Below are 19974 nucleotides of genomic sequence, written 5' to 3'. Positions count from 1 at the left end.
CATAGTGCATGGCTGGGTCCCACAGCTGAAACTGTGGCACCTTTGTGAAAATGTGTTTAAGAAAGAGTTAAAAAGCACTGCAGAGAAGATATGACTGAGTGGAGGGAGGAAATGTGAGCTCTGCAGACAGTGAGGTAAGGGAAGAAGGGGTGGGAAGAGGTGCTTTTTGTGCTAAGCGGTGATTCCCCTGCAGTATCCTGGATCATAGGATCAGAGAATATCCCAAGCTGGACAACACCTACAAGGATCAAGTCCAATCCCTGGCTCCACACAGCACCACCCAAAAATCAAACTGTCTGAGAGCATTGTCCAAATGCTTCTTGGACTCCATCAACTTGGTCCCACGATCACTGCCCTAGAGAGCCCATTCCAGTGCCTCATCAGCCGCTGGTGAAGGATTTTTTCCAAAGCCCCAACCTCATCCTTCCCTAATGCAGCATCATGCCATTCCCTCTGGCTTTGTTGACACTACAGAGCAGAGCTCATGCTGTCCTTCTGCTCATCTTTTGATGAGCTGTAAGCCACCACAAGGTCTTCCCTCAGCCTCCTCTTCTCTGGGCTAAACAGGGACTTCAGATGCTTCTTGTGTGTATTCACACCTAGACTCTTCACTGTCTTTGTTGTTCTCCTTTTTAAATATCTTTTTTTATATTGTGGCACCCCAAACTTAACACAGTGCATGAAGTAAAATCACACTATTGAGGAGCAGATGGAGATAATCCCTTCTCTCAACTAGATGGCATTTCTGTGCCTGTTGGATCTTGGGCTGTGGTTGGCCCCTTTGGCTGTCAAAACACATCACTGACTCATACTCAACTTGATGTTGATCAGAACTCCCTGGATCCTGAAACACTGGAACAGGTTGCCCAGAGAGGTTGTGAAGTCTCCTTCTCCGGAGATATTCAAAACCTGCGTGTAAGTGATGTTGGACAATGTATTTTAAATGCTGCTGCGTGAAGCACAGGAATTGGACTAGATGATCCCAAGTAGTCCCTTTCAAACATAATCATTCTGTGATCTCTTTCCACAGGGCTGCTCACCAACTTCTGATCACCCTATCTGTACCTATAACCAGGATTGCTTTGTCACACGTTCAGAACCTGGTACTTGCTCTCTTTAGACTTCATACAGTTGGTGATTGGCCATTGTATAACAAAATCACACTATTTACAAGGAATATTATAGTGTGTTCTGAGACATTTCACTTAAATTTTTTGGAAATAAATATGGATTAAATATTTAAAATGTTAGACAGTATTTGCCTTCCATGTCTTTTCTAAAAGCTTTACAATTTTATGAATTAGAGCCAATTAAAAAAAAAATACTCTTGTTCATCTTCTGTTGCAGCTACACTCTGTAGTAAAATTTAAGTATATATTTCTTTGCCATATTAGATTGTATTTGTGTATGATATAATTTATGAAGGGACCCAAGTTATACATGAAGATTTTACAGGAACCTATAAAGATGTCTTGCAGATTTACCATAGAAAGATTGGATTATATGTAGGTAATTAGTTTAGAATTAATTCAAGAGAAATAATTAGTACTACACATGAAAACTATTTGAAACAAAGATGTTTTTTCTTGTGTTTGAGACTTATTGTGTAGATGACTTGTTTTACATTTTCTTGCTATGCAAGAAACTGAACCTAACCATCAGTCTGAAAGAATCAGTCTCAGCTTTGAAACCTTTTGATGCTTTGATAAATACTATTTACATGACAACTAATATCATTAATACAATTTCTTTTCCCCCAAGAGACAAAAAGTCCTTATATTTAACTCATAATAAAAGCAATAAACTTAGTCAAAGGTAGCACTTTCAATTTTATTTGTGAAAGTCAATATATATATTTCAGTCAATGTTTAGTTGCTCTGATACAATGTTCCTGGGGTAGAAAGGTCTCTTAAGAACTAAACTATCTGGAAGTAGTATAGTTCTCTTTAGAGTAGTAGATACGGAGTAACAGTATAACCTGAAGTAAATGTCAGCATTCACATAAAATACTGTGCTGTGACTATTTATTTTCTCATGCGTCTCACCCTGCAAGGAGAAGGCAACAAGCAGCTGTGTCTCCATGGTGTGCATCTGCATGAAGGGTTCTAGTGCATACCCACAGCTCTGGGACTGTGCCTTCCCTGATTGCAGCCTTTGCAGACCTCTTTCAGCAGAAAAACAAACCTTCAGTTTTTCTTTCTATCCAACTTCCTCTTTATCTTTACTTCTTCCAAACTTTCAGTTCTGACCACCAACACTCAATTTCTTTCTCCTGTCTGTGGAGAAATTCAATTTTCTCAAACACTGAGTTTTTTAGATTCAAGCAAAATCATGCTTACGCCAGTTCTAGAAGTGGTAGAACAATTCAGTTAATTGGTCTCACTGCTCACACATACATCATACCTTGCTGAGAGCACCTGGAAGAAATGAGGCCAATAGCCTGAGATATATTGCTGAGGAACAGAGGTAGCAAGAGATAAGAACATAAATCTTAATTTACTGTTAGTCGGAGAGGGAGAAATAACGGTCATGATACAAAATTCTATAATTTTCTACATAGTAAAATTCTGAGAAGATCTATTTAGATGCTGATTTCAACATTCTAGTCATTCATAAACAGCATTTTGTTCACTGAATAACTTCTTAAAAATGAGTCCATCTTTAGTTATGAAGCATATGAATTTCTCAGCAAATAAATTAAGGAACTTAAATAAGGTTTTAAATTCAGTGTCATTTCTCCTTTCTTTTTCATACTATTAAAGAAATAATGATTTAACTAATTTACTGTGTTAATTATACAAAAAGATGCCATCTGTTTTACAAAATTTGTAAGAATGTAACTCATTCTGATATTTGAGATGAATACTGTGATATTACTTTTGTACAAGAGTAAATTTATGCATGACTAATCTCTATCTTACACTCAACAAGGATGTTCATATGAATAATGTTTACATTTTGATTTATTTAGGCAATACTACAGTATAAAAAGAGAAGGCAATGCAATAAAATTTCATTATAAAGTAGCAGCAACAAGCCCCCCAAAAAACTAGAAATGCCAGAAAACCTGAAAGAAAAAGCAAACAAAAGCTATTTTGCAGAATGAGTTTAGATTATTAAATAGCTGTTTTTCTGTTGTTGTCTGTTTTATCTTCTGATCTTCCCTACACATTATAAAATTTGCATCTACTGTGAACTGCAGCTCTACCCTGCAAGTGTTGGAAATATTATTGCATTTTACGGTAGATCAGCTTACTAATAAAAGCATGATTTTTTTCATGAAGGTTGGCAATGCTATTATTGTTTTTTGAATACATAGAACAGATTTTGTTAAGATTTACCGGCAATAATCTGAAAAATTCCCTGATAAAATAGATACTGTAAAAATATTTTTATTTGTAAAGTTCCTTAAGAATTTTCCCACCTATATTAACACCCATACTTTAGTTTTTTTTCAAATATTAATTCTCTTTTCAAGAGTTATATATTAGAACTGTGTGACAGATAATCTTCTTGTTTGGAGATTTAGTAACTGCATTTGGCATAGCAAAAAGTGAAAAAGTACAGTCGTAACGATAAATATACTGCTTTTCATTATATTAAAGTGTTCTTATAAAATAAACAAAGAAAGAAATGAATGAAAAATAATTTAAAATTTAAACAATAAATATCAAAAATGAAAAATTTTTAAAATAGAAATTTCATTTGTTTTTAACTAAACATTTTAATCTGAAAAAATTAACTCAGCTCCACAAAATATCTGTATTTAATTCAGGTTATTTGTTTGCTTGCTATCAATCTGTCATTATCAAAACCTGCAAAGGTTTTCATTTGAGAAAAAGGAAACAAACAAACAAACAAAAAAAGAGATATAAGGGGAAAGAAAGAGCCCAACTTTATCACAGAAATTTAAATCCAGTATAAAAAATAAGATCCTGAAGATGTACATGCATCCCTCATGACTATGGATGTTGCACTGTTTGGAAAAAAAAAATAATAAAAAAAAAATTCCAACTCCTAAACCCCTAGTGACAAGTAAATGAGAAAGTATCCATGAGTGGCTAGCAATAACAGCTGATACCACAGTCATTAAAGTGGATGCAATTAACTCTATCCATTAGCATTCACAGAATCAAACTCACACTTTCAAAAGTAAAGCATACTAGGTGCATGATTTTAAATATTCATAATTTGAGGTTTGTTCTTTTATCTTCACATTACTCAGTGAAGCAGATGTCTACTTGTAGATCTTACACAGAAAACATTCAGAAATCCAATCCTTCCTAGTTCCAATTGTGGGTGGTACTCAGTGTGGGTGGTACTCAGGCTACAGTGGGTGGTAGTTACAGGGGGTGGTTCTGCCTGGTGCTTAACAGGTCATAGGTTCACAGGGCGGTTGCGTGTCACAGTATATAAGCAGATGTAGCGCAGCAATAAATTGGCACTTGAGCTACACCCTATGTTGTGTGTCCCTGTGCAGGATGGGGTACAGACAGAGGGGCACTGATGCGGTGTTGCTGACCGGGCAGGGTTGCGAGGAGGTTAGTGACAACTGGTGACCCCAACGTGATAAGGCATGCGCACACGGGTAGGGGATAGCAGCTCACAATATGCAAGGAGGTTAGCAATATCAATCAAGAGCCCATATAGTCTCTTTGTATGACTGTTTCTGTTCTTGGCTGAGCTGGAGAGCAACCTCATTCCAAATATATTGGAAAATTTTGACCAAGGAAAAAGTGGAGAAAAGCTTTATGCTCTCCAAACCTTCCTGAAAGTTTAATCAAAATTTATACACTGACAAATTATTTTTTCTAGTAAGCACAATGATGCAAATACTCATCTTCCTATATTTACAGTAAAGGCAAGTATATATAGTAGGTACTTATGTACCTAATTTGAGCATTCCCTTGTTTAAATTTTGAAGGCATCGAAGTACTAGGAAAAGTCTACAAAGAGACTGAAAGCTACTCAAGATAGGAGATTAAAATAGAAACATCCATTCATTTCTTGAACTTGCATAATATGAATAGACAAGTACCTTTTTTCATTCTAATAATAAATAATGTCCTCTGTATGTAAAGAAAACCTTCATAAGGGCTAATCCTAAATTACTGTTTAAAATATTTGATCACTGCCTTTCAGGTTCTTGAATTAGGGAAATGACCTCTGTGTTATAGTGTTATTACAAGAATGATCTGTGAGTTGGAAATTTTATGTGCTGCTCACCAGTCAGGCAGTCCCAGTCTGTATCATTGCTGTGGAACTGCCTTTCCCAGTGCAGGACTTGGTACTCATCCTTACAAATAATTATCATGTTCAGTTGACCCATTCCTATATAGTCTCTGTATCCTGGGTGACAAACCTGCATATATTGACTGTTGCTCACCAAATTTTGATGTCTTTATGATCAGTACTGCAGTACTCTATTGGACCTACATGATCTTTGAGGTTCCTTCTAACCCAAGCCATTCTATGATTCCACGTTTTTCTGATTGTTGGTAATGTTGTTAAACAGTACACTTCCTACAACCCACAATCTTCTTCTATGAATTAGTAGATCAATTTTAAATTTGCAGTTTTATAAGAAAATCTCAGACAGTCTTTGCTACTGATTCCTTATAATTCTCCATGACTTCACTTGCAGAATAAAATTTGTAATGAAGTATTCACACTCATAAATATTGTACAATGGAAATTCTTCTATGTTGGATCCTTTAAAGATATTAATGACATTAACTGCCCTTGATTTTATGTAGTATTACAGATATATATTTTTTAAAGATTATTTAGGAGTTTTTTTTTTTCCAAAGATATTGCTAAATATAAAATTAATACATTTTTGATTATGTGAATCACAGGAAACCCACGTTAGTGTATTTCATATCAGCTTGTCCTTCAATTACATTTAATGGATGCAGGGAAATTGGAATGGTAATTACCTGATATGTACTTAAATGAATTACCCACTGTCTTAAAAGTATCCTAAATATGCATTTATATTTAGTCCAGGCCAAAGAACTTACTCTTTACAATAAATTTTCTACTTTTTATAAATTAATCTACATGAATGATTTTCCATGTAAAACATTTCTGTGCAAGGAGTTCACACACTGAGTGGAGATGTAAGGAACATCTGTCATCTTCATATAGCCTTATAAAACTTTGGACATCCCAGGTTATTGGTAAATAGTTTATATTACACAAAACAGACTAAAGCACAACCATCCCCTGAAGCACTGTGCAATACCTATTACTGTTCGGAGTTTAAATTACAGATAACAGGACATTGTAATCTGCATAACAAACTCTTGTAGACTGAACTAGGAAAATACGAATACCAAAGGAAGGAAGACTATTCATGAAATTTCTCAAAGAGAAATAAGTGAGTATGACATAATTTAAGTTTTAATATATCTAAATCAAAGCATTTGTTTAACATAACAGAAAAAAAAAATCATTTTAAAGAGCTATTATTCATCAATTTCTCTAATGATGATTCTGAATCTCTAGTAGCTTACATGAACTTCAAGATAATTTTTTGTTTCTTTCAGATTAGTTTCTGTTGCCAGCTAGTAGAAATACAACTACAGTCTTCCCTTTAAGTCCTTAATTCTATTAGTATTAACTGATCTTAATGTTGAATTAAGTATTGTTAATTTTTCCAAAACACCAAATAAAAATTAATTGAGCACTTCAGTATCTTACATATTTGAAAGGCAAGAAGGGTTCCAGCTGTACTCATCAATAACTTATTAATAATTTCAGGAAAAAACAAACAAAGAAAAAAAACACTCCTATGAAGAAAGACTGAGGCAGCTGGGCTCCCAAAGGGCCTTTCAGTAGTAGAATTGAATTTAAAAGCAGAAGGGAGATTGACTTTTACACATATTACATAATGACAGGAAAAAGGGAAATGATTTTAAACAAAAAGAGGGTAGATTTAATTTAGAAATTAGGAGGAATGTCTGATGTGGAGCCAGAAATTGGACCAGTGATACTTAAAGGTCTCTTTCAACTCGAGATATTCTATATTTCTATTATGCTTTTTTACTCGGAAGGTGATGAGACACAGGAACATTTTACCCAGAAAAGTTCTGAATGACCCATCCCCAGAGGTATTCAAGGACAGGTTGCATGGGGCCGTGGGCAGCCTGAACGACTATGGGCAACCCTATCTATGGCTGTGGAGTTGGAACTAGATGATCTTTAAGGTCTCTTGAAAGTCAAGACATTCTATGGTTCTACATAGGTAACTCCAAAAATAATGCCCTTTATTTATTTCCACTGAAAATACAGCAGATACAAAGAGCACAGTAACATTATTTCATAGAGCAAATTCTCAGGTAGAACACACTGGTTTTCAGCATAGTCACCCCAGTGCCAGTGATGAACAAGAGCCTTCATACTGTGCTTATAAAAATGGTAGAGGTGAACTCATTTTGGTCACTACTTCTGAAATGCACCACCCACCATCTCACTGTGCTCGTGTCCACTCTTTGGTCTCGATAGAAGTTCACAAGTGTTGTTGTATGTTAATTGGTACAATTTTTTTTCACATGGAAGAATTCAATGACACACCTTTGTGTCTTATGCACTTCTATGTCAAAGGCCATTTTGCAGTGTCTCTCTGCTACCATCTGACACATGGCAACAAAATGTAATGAGATATTGGCAGGAAGGTTCAGCCTCACCTGCCACACTACCATCTGCCTCTCATGTGGTGGACCAACATAAAAAAAAGTAGGAGGCATTACTTTCAGAGCAGCCTTCTCATGATTCTAACTGTCTTACTCCTGGCCTACATAATACCCTTCTTCAAAATTTCTTATGCAGTATAGTGGTGAATCTAAGGAATACTATGAGAATGCAAGAAAGATCTGTGGATTGTACAATAACTGACCATGTAAATAAATCCTTATAGTTCCAGAAGGGAAATAAATATTAACTAAAGTTTTACTTAATCCTTATTCTGCTACTTAATGAATAACTTGCTATAAAATTGGCTTAGTTGGCATCTTTTTTACCTCCATTGCTCCCAGCATTTCTAGCTTCCTAATTTTCCAGAAAGTCTCTTCGCAGTGGTATCATGGCTGATCTTGTCATCTTTCACATGTTCTTGCTTCCAAGGCGAGCTGAAGGAGTAGTGAAAGCATAAGCAAAATATCTCTGTTCCTGCTACTGTTACCGTGTCAGCTAGGATCACCAGAAATACACTAGGAATAAAAGCTCTGATCAGCCTGCACAGCTCTTGACTGAAGCTTAATTTCAAAAGACAGAAACTCTTTCCTCTAATTCATTATACAAACATTTACTTTAAAAGATTGAAAAAAAAAAAGCAGGTAAATACATTAAAAGATCATATTTTGGCAGTTCCACAGGAAGGAAATCAGCTTCAAGTTTGCACAGACTTTTCTGCAGACTTTGGAAAGGATCTGAGTGACTGCTTTTTAGTTATTGTCAGCGTAGATGAATTTAAGTTCGAGATTTCAAGTTCAGAACATGAAGTGCAGTGGGACAGAAAGTCTTGTCACTATTCTGCTTGTGATATGTTGCTTCATTAACTGTTTATTCCAAATTCATATTGAAGATTTACCTGAAACATGTTGTCAGTTCTGACTTCCAGTATCATTTTGCATTGTCAATTCCCAGGTCTTATGTTCAATCGAGCTTAGTAAAATTTAAATTAAATTTGCAAAATTAATCTTAGTTTACATTTATTCTTTTGTTTTGTTTGATTTTTTTTTTTAATTGGATATCTTATTTTTATTTCCCATCTTATCAGCTGTTCACATTACCTCAGATGATGATAGCATTTGATTTGAATATTTTCAATGGAAAAGGAGATCAGTTATGACATTAGAATATAACTTAGGACATGATGCACTTCTGCAGTCTGCTATTACAAGTACCTCAGTTTCAGCAGTGTAATGTACACTTTTTTTTTTTTTTTTTTTTTTAATTAATGTACAAGAGAGTCTTGAATTTCACCTAGGAACAATTTTATCTTTTACTTTACATCATTAATGTCATTAGGAAATAGCATAGTTTAGTGCTTTATATTAAACATTTATGAAATGTTACATTGAAATGCACTTAAAGGCAATATTTACTCACAGCTCATTGGGCTGATTGGAGTTTTTTCATGGGTCATTGCAAGTAAAGCCATTTACATCTTGTGCGATCTTTAAGTACACACCAATATATTTAATATATATATTTATTGCAAATACTACATTTAAAAGAAATGTAGCAATAAAGTTTTACAAGTTTTGATTAAGATAATGCAATTTTAAAAAATGCTGTTCTCTGGATGCACTGTGCACTAACATCACAAAAATCTCACTGGTAAGAGGGAGCCTGCCTAATACCCAGGAACCGGTGAATGCTTCACTGTATTGAAAGGGAATAGATGTACTTCCCTGTGGGTGCATGGTGTGATACAGAAAAAAAGAATCTACAAGTCAATTTGTAATAAAAAATCAGTGAAAGCAAAGCTTTATATTGAAGCAATGCCTACCTTGTTGCAACTTCTTTATTTTTATTAAATAAAATAAGAATTTAATAATAATAGCTTTGTATGATGTACACAAGCTAAAATTCATCAATTATTTGAAGTCAATTGCTAAAAAATTCTACTAGAATGAGGTTTAAAAAGAGCAGTAGGAGTGATAATTCACGTGGCAATTATTCAAAAATGCATCAGACTGATTTCCTCTTAAACTTCTAAGGTATACAGAGGAGTGTTCTGTGGTTCTAACATTTTTAATCAAGAAAATAAGCTCTCTGTAATGGGGTCTTCAAGAACATGTGTCCAAAACCTACTAGGTACAATAGGTTGTCCTTTTTGGGGCTAGGGATGGTACATATCATCAGATGTCCTTCCAGTCCTAAGTAGTGGTAAATATTGAAAATCCCTACATAACTCACTAAAAGAACACTCAAATTACTACAAAGTCCTCACTACAAATTGTTGTCATGCATTATAGATAATACACTAAAACTCCGATGTGGTCTATTAAAAATGAAAGTAGTAATTTTATTCAAGCTATGTTTACTTAAAATGCAGTATGAAAAGTTACAACAGGATGTTGTGGTTTGATGAAAGTTTTGTGACTCTCTGCTGTGGGCTGAGTAGGAAGAGGAAAGTGTTGGGAAAGAATAATGTCTCAGTAGTCTTTTCCAGGAATGAAAAACATCTGAGTTCAACTACTGAGCAGAGAAGACCTGTGAGCTTGCAGTTCTCATCAGTTGAAAAGAAGCACTTGTTTTCCATTCACTGCTATTCAATTCTTCATGGCCTACGCAGGCCACCAGTATTTCAACCCACAACAAAGTGTAACACAAAAAGAGAAGTATTAGATCTGAAGAACTAGACTGGACAAAATATTTATTTTCTCTTCTCTACCATACAACGGAAAATTAAAAGAAAAAAATTCTGCTTAGTCTGTTAAATTGTGGTCATTCAACTGTTTTAGATAATTAGTGTAGAAGTGGAGCACAAATAAATCCTTTTCCTTTTGCCAAGCTGACTAAGAGTTATAAAATCACAGGACGGCTTTAGTTGGAAGGGACTTTAATGATCATCAGGTTCCAATCCTACTGATGGTCAGGGTTAACCAGAGACTCACCTAACCCAGCTTTGAACACCTCCAGAGATAGAGCTTCCACAGCTTCTGAGGAACCTGTTCAGTGCCTTACCACTCTCTGGGTAAAGAATTATTTCCTAACATCTAAACCTACCCTCTTTTAGTTTAAAGTCATTCCCCTATGTCCTTTCATCAAATCATGTAAAAAGTAAAGAATCACAGAATCATAGGCCCAGGTTGGAAAGTATCATGAATCTCCAGTGCCCTCACAACAGGCAGAGCCACCAACCTCCACATTTAATACTAGACCAGGCTGCCCTGGGCCCCATCCAGCCTGTTGTTGAACACCGCCAGGAATGGGGAATCCACAGCCTCTCTGGGCAGCCTGTGCCAGCACTTTACCACTTTCATAGTAAAGAACTTCCTCCGATATACAACCGAAATCTTCCCTCCCTCAACTTAAAACCATTTCCCCTTGTCCTGCTGTTATCTATCCTTTCAAGGAGTTGGGTCCCTTAGGTACTGGAAGACTGCAATGAGGTCACCCCACAGCCTTCTTTTCTCCAGGCTGAACAAGCCCAGCTCCCTCAGCCTGTCTTCGTAGGAGAGGTGCTCCAGTCCCCTGATCATCTTTGTGGCCCTCCTCTGGACCCTCTCCAACAGCTCTCTGTCTTTCTTGTTCTGGGGGCTCCAGACCTGGACACAGTACTCCAGATGGAGCCTCAGAAGAGCAGAGTAGAGGGGGACAATCACCTTCCTGTCCCTGCTGGCCACCCCTCTTCTGATGGAGCCCAGGATACCATTTCTTTTTCTAGCTACAAGAACACACTACTGGCTCATGTTAAATTTTTCATCCACCTTCTTGCTAATAAGCCCCCTTCAAATTCTGAAAGGCCACAATGAGATCTTTCATTAGCTTTCTTTTCTCCAAGCTAAACATGTCCTGTGTCCTCAAATTTTCTTAAAAGGAGATGTGTTCCAGCTCTCTGATCATCTTTGTAGCCCTTCTCTGGACTCACTGCAAATACTGATGAACAAATAGTTGGACTCAAAAAGTCACACATCTGTTGCATACATACCTGTTCCATTTGCTTTAAATATTACTTCTGAGGATTTCTCAAAAGGCTAGGAACTGTTCATGGGTCAGTGAGCATGGCAGTTAAATGGCCTCTGGCTATCAGTATTGGGATGAAACAGTCTTAGGAAGGCAGATGAAAAGAAAAATGTTACTGAGTGCTTTCAAACTCTTGCCGTATTTCAAATTATTTTAAGTAGATATTCCAGTATCCTAACATACTTCAGTCTTAAAGAAGAATATTTTATTAAAAAATATTTCCTTGGAAACAACACATGGAAGGAGCTGCTGACTGGCAACATTGCTGGGGCAGGAACTGATGAGTCCTCAAGCCAGGTTGTAATAGGTGTCTTGAGCAGGTTGGGAGGAAGCCCCAGAGGAGGTTCAGTTGGCAGAATCGGACACTGTAGTGCCTTTAGGGCTCTGGCAAGCATCTGAATAAAAACAGTTTGTATTTTCCTCAGCTGCTGGGTTATCTTGATAAACTTAATGAAATTCTTCTTGTTCTTGTTTATAATTCTTCGTAAGTGAAAATTTATATTATAGTTGATGAGAAGACCACAGGATTTTTTCACTTTAAATAGGTTAAAGATTGTATTATTTCAGTTTGGTATTGGGATTAAAGAATAAACAGGTTGAATATCAAAGTGAGTTTTGCATCTCTGAGTGTATAATCAGAAATATATATTGCTAGCTTTTTAAAGGGGAGATTAAAGATCAGGGTAAATACAGATCTCTTTCACAAGCAGTTTACTAAGTTGAAAATAACAAAAAACAAACAAAAAAAGTCAATATGTTTCAAGTGAGTACATTTCCATTCTTTCATATCTACACTTATTCACCAGTCTAAGTTCTCAGAAAGAGAAGTTAGAATTCCTCCTATAAATCTGTGTATAAACTTTTGCAGTTATATTATCAATCATAATAATTAGATTAATGTTCACCAGTAGAATACCTCTGTGCCTAAACAATAATTCTGTTGCTAACATACTTTATTTTACAGAAATAGATACTATCAAGGTAAAGAAACTTCTCCTCAAATCAAACAGAAGAAAAAAGTAAAATGTTTAGCAGGATCTGAGTAAGGACAACAAGGACATTATCAGATCTTGTAAAAGAAACATGACCTGAAATATTAAAGGGAAGGTAATAATACCTTTAGCTGCCCGAGTCACTATTCATTGATCAATGAGATAAGATGAAATAAATTCCCTGTTTTGTCTTTAAACTGGTTGTGAAATGCAGGGGGGGGGGGGGGGGGGGGGAAGAAGGGGGAGGAGGGGGAGAAAAAGAAAACAAAAAGAAAACAAAAAGAAAACAAAATGACTTTGCCAAGTGGTTTGCTGTTTTCAAAAATTGTTGACAGCAAATTCCTTTGAGTACTCTGGAAGACTCTATCTTTAGTATTGAAGTCAACTAAACTCCATTAGTGACATCATTACAGTACCTTTCTTAATGCTTATATCAAATGTCCTGAGATTCCCTTGCCAAGGATGTTGCACTTGACTCAATAGATCTGTGCCTAATTCATTCTGTGATGTTGACTGTATGGCCTATTTATTCATTTACTGTTTATCTTTCTTTTGCAATCTAATTTAAAGTATTTGTATAATATGACTCATTCAGTGCAGATGATTGTCCTAGGTACATGTTTCAAGACACAGATATTTTCCCTGTTTACTATGATAGTTACTGCTAGGTTAAAATCCTCTGTGTCTTTATGCTTCAAGAGAAAGTTTTTTTGGGAGAGGTAAAAGCTGACAGATTGGTAGGATTGGAAATAAGCCTTTAGGAGTATGGTTTTTGTTCAGGTCTTAAAAAGAAATGACAAGCTTCCAGATTAGCAACATGTTGAGAAAAAATATAGTCAGATTTTAGCATGATTTTATTCATCGGTTAGATAGTGAGTGAAAATTTAAGTAGTATTTGCAAAACTACTTAAGGGACATTTTAAATGGGAAGTAAAGTACGCAATTTGTTTCTACATAAGAAGAAAGGGAGATCATATTTCTTGAAGAAGGAAGGAGTAAGTTTAACAAAATTATTGAATAAGCATTTATACAGAGTTGGTGTTATTTCCTAACATTCAACTGAGCTATGGATTTTATTTTTCAGGCTCAGATGTTTTGCTGAATTCAATTCTAGAACAGTGATGAGAAGTAAAACATGGCTTTTTTTAAAAAAAAAAAAACATTGTCTCCCATTAGTAACTAAGTATTTATATTTTTAATTTTTTGTTTATTTGTCTGCTTTGTTTTGTTTTTAAATACGTTTAATTATGTTACAGTTTTATAACGCTCATCAGATATATTTCTTCAGATATTACCATAGAAAAATATGAGTAAAGCTCAAAGATTCTGAAACAAACAAGCTGTAACTCTAGAATATGTCATCAATACAATAGACAAATATACAAGACTAACATGAAAAATTTCTGTGTTAACAGACCAATACTGTGCATTCCAAAGAAAATTTGTAGTGTATAGCAAGGATGTGGACACTGGTACCTTTCATTTGGGGATACTACTTACCCAACAGAATCATGCTAGTTAGTTTAATTGTGTTGCATTAATAGACAAAACTAACTTAATGATCCTTGATACTAAATTGGTGATTTTGTTACTTATAAAGAAGATACTAATAGCAACTCTGCCTAAATAATTAGTATTGTCCTTGCCAATTAGTTGTGAAATATTTTGAGCCTTTCTCTTCAAGGCTTGCCCAGTCACAGAGATTCTCTCATCTGATAGCACTCCTTATCTTTAAATAGTCTTACCACTGTCTTCTGTTTTCTTTTTGTTTTTGGGTTTTTTTTTTTTTTTTTTTTTTTTCCTAATCTCCTCTCACATATGGATGTATAATTAGGAAGGATATATGTGGATGAAAACAGAATGAATTCTCCCTGTTGTACTCAGAACAGAATTGAACAGAATAACAGAACATAAAAGAACAGAATAGAATAGAACAGAACAGACTAGAACAGAATATCCTGAATTTGAAAGGACCCACAAAAGACTAACACAGAGGAGGTTTAGGTTAGACATAAGGAGGAAATTTTTCACGCAGAGGGTGGTGATGCATTGGAACAGGTTGCCCAAAAAGGTTGTGGATGCTCCACCCCTGGAAGTGCTCAAGGCCAGGTTGGATAGGGCCCTGGATAGGCTGGTCTAGTATTAAATGTGGAGGTTGGTGGCCCTGCATGTGGCAGGGGGGGTTGGAGAATCATAATCCTTGAGGTCCCTTCCAACCTTGGCCATTTTATGATTCTGTGATTTGATGTTAGCATTTTGTTATTAATATCTGGGGACTTTTTTTGTTGTTTGCATGCACTGGTTTGTATTATTTTTTGAATGACAGTAAGGTTATGATGTTAAGAATAAGTATAGAAACACATAGCATCCATAATAACTATGTATTTCTGAGAGATTAGCAATATCTAATGTTATTTAGAACTTTTGTCCTTAAAACACTATGCATTCTCGTACAGAGGAGAGCATATAAATCCACTTCTACTACTGCTTCTTTCAGAATTCCCATTCATTTAAATGGAAGTATTTTCAGGCTGTTTTGCCTTGTCCTGTCGGAGCATAAAATAGATAGAAAGATAGATAGACGGCTAGATAGACAGATACCTACATATGTACCTACATACATATGGAGGTATGCAGATACATGCATGACTTTTTTAAAAAGGTATAAAGTAGCTGCTGCCCAGTTGTTTGTTTTTTTTTTAATCAATTACCATTATCGATGGTATTTTCCAATTTGATAAAGAGACAGAGTTTGATTGAAATATATGAGGAAAATATATGATTTAAACTGAATAAAAGGCCTTCTATGCTTGAATATGACAATATTCAGTACAATTAAATGAAGATTATATATATACCACAAGTGTCTTGTAGGGGATTATTCAAATTTCTTCCTTCAGTTTGTACCATTTTTTTTCTAAAGATTTTTCTGACTTGCAGATTGTATCATTAGCACAAGTATGTTCTGAAATGTTCATGATCAGTTTCTGAACTTGTGCCTTCTATTGGTCAAGTATAATATCCTGTAGCAGTGTATTCTAATGCTTTACTATAAACCAATCACTGATTTCTTTAAATCTGTTTATATTAAGCCTTTTAGTGCCTAAATTAAACATCAACACACACAAAAAAAGCACAAAACAATTGTATTTAATCTCATCTTAATACTCATCTTAATACAAAACTTGATGAAGAGAAATTTAGAACCTGATATTCAAGATGTGGGTGCATCATGAAGTTACAGAGAGATGATTCTCTGTGTTTGGGTTGGTTGTTTTTTGTTTGTTTGTTTGTTTTCCTGTTGTTGTTGTTTTTCCATGTGTTTCCTTTTCCATAATAGTTTCACTTTTAGTCTCTTTAGACCACTGAGCTAATTTTTCCAGTTAACTATCCTTTTTTTTCACTTGAGTAACTTCATTACTGTTGTCATGGTTTTATGGTTTTTTTTGATTTTCAGTATTCTGCATCAAAACATCATGTACTGGAATTAAAGTGTTAATGCTCCAATTCCAGGTACCTATCCCTATACATTACGGAAGTCATGGGATCTGACCCTTCCGGGTGGGGCGGTCTCTTACTGCCTGGCAGTGGGTGCTGGAGGGTGCTTTCCTAGCCGTTCCAAGCTTTTCAGGTTTGACTTGGTCTCAGGAACTCCCTCTCCTATCTTATTTATTAGTCTCAATTTCAATTAGATTGTATTATATTGTGTTATCTTGCATTCCGATATCATAGTAAAATAAGTTTACCTCCATAGATTGTTGCTGCTGTTTTTCTTCCTCCCTTCCTGCCTTCCCATTTTGTGGGGCCAGGTGGGGGATGGGGGGCATAAATGGATCTAGTTAACTCTGTGACAACTATTGATAGAATCACAGAATCACAAGGTTGGAAAGGACCTAAAAGATTATCGAGTTCAACCATCTTCCCATTACCCACTGTTACCACAAGCTACTAAATCATATCTCGCAACTCCTCATCCAGACGCCTCTTGAACACTGCCAGGGATGGTGACTCCACCACCTCCCTGGGCGGGCCATTCCAGTGCCTGACCACTCTCTGAGAGAAAAAGTTCTTCCTTATGCCTAATCTAAATCTCCTCTGGCACAACTTGTGGCCATTTCCTCGGGTCTTGGTTGTCGCCTGGGAGAAGATGCCAAATCCCTCCTCATCACCGCCTCCCTTCAGGAAGTTGTGGAGTGCAATACGGTCTCCCCTGAGCTTCCTCTTCTCCAGACTAAACAATCCCAGCTCCCTCAGCCACTCCTCACAAGACTTGTGCTCCAGAACCCTCACCAGTTTCTGTTGCCCTTCTCTGGACACATTCCAGGCCTCAGTGTCTTTCCTGTAGTGAGGGGCCCAAAACTGAACACAATACTAGAGGTGTGGCCTCACCAGTGCTGAGTACAGGGGCTGATTACCTCCCTGCTCCTGCTGGCCACACTATTTCTAATGCAGTCCAGGATGGCACTGGCCCTTTTGGCCACCTTGGTACACTGCCAGCTCGTATTCAGTCGAGCATCAACGAAAATCTCCAGGCCCTTTCCTCTGAATCACCAAGGGTGTATTCTGTGTAGCACTCCAGACTTCCAGATCAGGGTGTAAAGTGCCCTGAGGTAACTGATCTGCCTATTAAAGGCAGATGTAAAGAAGGCTTTGAGGACCTCAGCTTTCTCCTTATCCTCAATGGTCACATTCCCTACTGTATCAAGAGAAGGATGGAAATTCTCCTTGGTTCTTCTTTGGTAATGTAAAACATCCTGCTCAAAAATGGAGTGAGAAAACTCTCCCTTCATACAACTATGTTTTAAAGTTGAAATGTTCAAATTTCTCATGGTGACTGTATCGTTAACTTCCTCTAAAAGGCAATTTATAGACTTAGTTACAACTCTCTTGGATATGAAACATAAGGGAAATGTGAGAAAAGAAAATTAGTTTTAGAATATACAGTATAAGAAATGTGAAATATGAAAGTTGAATTAACTGAAGAAAATGTGACTACTTAGAGAATATTTGCACTTTTGGGATTTCTGTAGACTGATAACATTGCATTTGCATGGGGTGGGAAGTTAAACTGTTTTACAGTGTCTGTTCTTTTCATGTTTATTTCAATATTTATGACAGATAGCAGAACCATACAATCATTAAGACTGTAAAAGATCAAGACCACCTATCATTTAGCACTACCAAGTCCACCATTAAACTCTGTCCCTAAATTCTACATCCACTTATCTTTTAAATATATCAATAGATGATGACTCTACCACTTCCCCGGGCAGTCTATTCAATGGCTAATTAATCCTACTCTGAAAAAAAAGTCTTCCTGACAATCTAATCTAAACTTCTCTTGGTGCAACTTCGGCATTTTTTTTCATGTCCTATCATTCGTCACCTGAGAAAAGACTGACAGCCTCCTCTCTACAACCTCCATTCAAGTACTTGTAGAGAGTGACGAGGTCTCCTCTTTTTCCAGCCCAGTTCCTTTGTCTGCTCCTCATATATTTTGTTTTCTGATCCTTTATCAGCTTCATTGCCTTTCCCTGAGCACTTTGCAACAACTCAATATCTTGTAGAGAGAAGTCCCAAAACTGAACACAATATTCAAGGTGCAGTTTTGCCAGTGCTGAATACAGAGGGACAATCCCTTCCTTAGTCTGTTAATCAGACTACTTCTGATGCAGCCCATGATGTTTCTTGACATCTGAATACACTGCTGGCTCATATTAATCAAACTGTCAGTCAGCATTTCCAGATTCTTTGCTGTCAGGCAACTTCTTACCTACTCCTTTCTGAGAATGTATCTCTGCATTGAGTTGCTGTGACCCAGGTACAGCACTTGTCATTTAGCCTTATGAGTGCCATACAACTGGATGTGGACCATTGATCTAGTCCATTGGTGTCCAACCCATGTCCTGAGAGCTACATGCAGCCCTGTGTAGCTCACACTGTGTCCTTCTTCCTGTTCCATGCCATCATGGTAGCAGCTCTTTCCTGACAAGTGGCCTGGCCCAGCCATGGGCACACACACATTGTTCAGAAAAAAACAAACCAGTGGTGTGCTATTAGCATTGTCTCAGGCAAAACAAGGACAAGGGACAGGCGCACTGCAGTGCTAACTCAAGCAAGAATTTTCAGAAGAATTTTACACTAAGAGTTGGAAATACTTATTTTTCCTTGTGAGAAAGTAAGTCCATCCTGCTTATCAGAGATGTAAATAACAATTTGTGCAGAATGAATTCATAATTTCTTGAAAAAATCTCTGATTCATATCTCTAAAACAAGTAGATGTACACTTTTGCTCCAGAGAGGTGGAATCCCTGTCCCTAAAGTCATTCAAGGTCAGGCTGGGTCAGGCTCTGAGCAATCTGATCTAGCTGCAGATGTCCCTGTTCACTGCAGGGGATTTGGACTAGATGACTTTTGAATGTCCCTTCCAACTCAAAAGATTCTATGATTCTTCAGTAATATGGAACAAATAGGCTTTACTAGTAACAGTAATGTTCTGTATTTGGCATACTCTGGTTATTTTATGGTTTTTATTTTTATACTGAAAAAGGCAAAAATAATATTTCTGAGCATAAGATACAACAAGAACTCATAGAATTCAAGGAAAATAAACCATGTATCAACTTGTACCACAATATGAAAATGAAAATGTCATGTTAGCAACAGAGAAAAAGTAGTCAAAGAGCAGACAAGTTAATAGAGCTGATAACAAATGTAGGTAGATTGCAGGTTTGTTGCTATTTCTCTCTTTTAGATCAAGAAACAGACACACACACACACACACACAAACCCACAAAAACCAACCCAACAAAAAACTACCACCAACAAAAACTAATCCCCCAGAAGAAACCCCAAATCTTACAATTAGAAATTACAAGACTAAAAAACCTGATAATACGAGAGCTGCTCCAAAGGTAATGTCTTCAATTTTATTATGTTGGCCCATGACATTAGAGGTGGATGTTGGTGGTATGGCAGTATAGGTTGAACCTTCCCGCCAATATTCCATTACATTTTGTTTCCATGTGATAGATGGCAGTAAAGGGGCAATCACACAAAATAGCATCTGACATGGAAGTGTGTATGAAGAAAAGCAAAATGAAGCAACATGCAAAACAGCTACATTCTAGATATCCAGGAAGTTTTATGGCTTCCTGGCTTCCGTGGTTTTATGGCAGAATGCTGGCTCTTGTTCATAATTGGTAAAAATGCATAGCTAATGGTGGTGTCTGTTGAAAAGAAGTGATTTGTAGCCTTGAATTTGCTCTATCAAATGTAATTG

The sequence above is a fragment of the Phasianus colchicus genome, chromosome 2, assembly GCF_987193195.1.
Source record: "Phasianus colchicus chromosome 2, bPhaCol1.hap1.1, whole genome shotgun sequence".
Lineage (NCBI taxonomy): Eukaryota > Metazoa > Chordata > Aves > Galliformes > Phasianidae > Phasianus > Phasianus colchicus.
The sequence above is the reverse complement of the archived record's forward strand: the minus strand, read 5'-3'. Positions refer to the sequence as shown.